This window comes from Micromys minutus (assembly GCF_963924665.1).
Source record: "Micromys minutus genome assembly, chromosome: 27".
Taxonomy (NCBI): Eukaryota; Metazoa; Chordata; class Mammalia; order Rodentia; family Muridae; genus Micromys; species Micromys minutus.
The window spans coordinates 3935766-3936900 of NC_137962.1; the positions used below are offsets into that span (position 1 = coordinate 3935766).

Genomic DNA, 1135 nt, shown 5'->3' on the forward strand with positions numbered 1-1135 from the left:
GAGATCGAGGAGAGAGCAGAGGTAAAATTCTGGACTTAGAAAGTGATTACATCTTCAGGATGGTAGCAACTTCTGTTCGTTTCTGAAGTGAAGACAGTATTTTATGGGGAGATGAGATACGGAGGGTTTTGTTTTTGTTGTTTTGTTCTTTGTTTGTTTTGGAGGGTATAGAATAAGGTACACATTCCTAAATATGTTATCCCAGTGGATTTTCACTAAAACATAATTTGGAGATCAAAACTTGTGATTAACAAAATGGAACAAACTGTAAATAGGGCAAGAAGCAGGGCCAGTAGAAGTGATCGATTCTGTTGGCTGTACCTCCCACAAAGGCTGATCTTGGCAAGTCCGCCAGGGATGTCTTCACCAAGGGCTACGGCTTTGGCTTAATAAAACTTCATTTGAAAACAAGGTCCGAGAATGGATTGGAGTTTACCAGCTCAGGTTCTGCCAACATGGAAACCACCAAAGAGAACGGGAGTCTGGAAACCAGATGCACTGGGTACGGGCTGACATTTACAGAGAAGCGGAACACAGACGACACCCTGGACACTGAGATCACTGCGGAGGACCAGCTTCTCCTGGACTGAAGCTGACCTTTGATTCATCTTTCTCACCTAACACGGGGAAAAATGCTAAAATCAAGACAGGGTACAAGAGGGAGCATATCAGCCTGGGCTGTGGCGTGGACTTTGACATCGCTGGTCCCTCCGTCTGGGGTGCTCTGGTGCTTGGCTATGAGGGCTGACTGGCTGGCTACCAGATGAATTTTGAGACCTCGAAGTCCCGAGTAGCCCAGAGCAACTTTGCAGTTGGTTACAAGATGGACGAATTCCAGCTTCATACTAAAGTAAATGAAGGGACTGAGTTTGGTGGCTCCATTTACCAGAAGGTGAACACGAAGTTGGAGATGGCTGTCAATCTTGCCTGGACCGCAGGAAACAGTCACACTCACTTTGGAATAGCAGCCAAGTACCAGGACGACCCTGATGCCTGCTTTTCGGCCAAAGTGAACAACTCCAGCCTGCCTGGCTGATGGTACAATCAAACCCTAAAACTGACACTGTCGGCCCTGCTGGATGGCGAGAACGTCGATGCAGGTGGCCACAAGCTTGGTTTATTGTACAACCGTTAA

At 47.1% G+C, this 1135-nt stretch overlaps 1 pseudogene across 1 annotated transcript; it reads left to right on the forward strand.

Annotated features, from left to right (window-relative positions):
* The first annotated feature begins 318 nt into the window (after positions 1-318).
* On the forward strand, positions 319-1135 carry LOC308438111 (non-selective voltage-gated ion channel VDAC1-like; annotated as a pseudogene). Its single transcript has one exon. The product of its transcript is annotated as a non-selective voltage-gated ion channel VDAC1-like (transcript).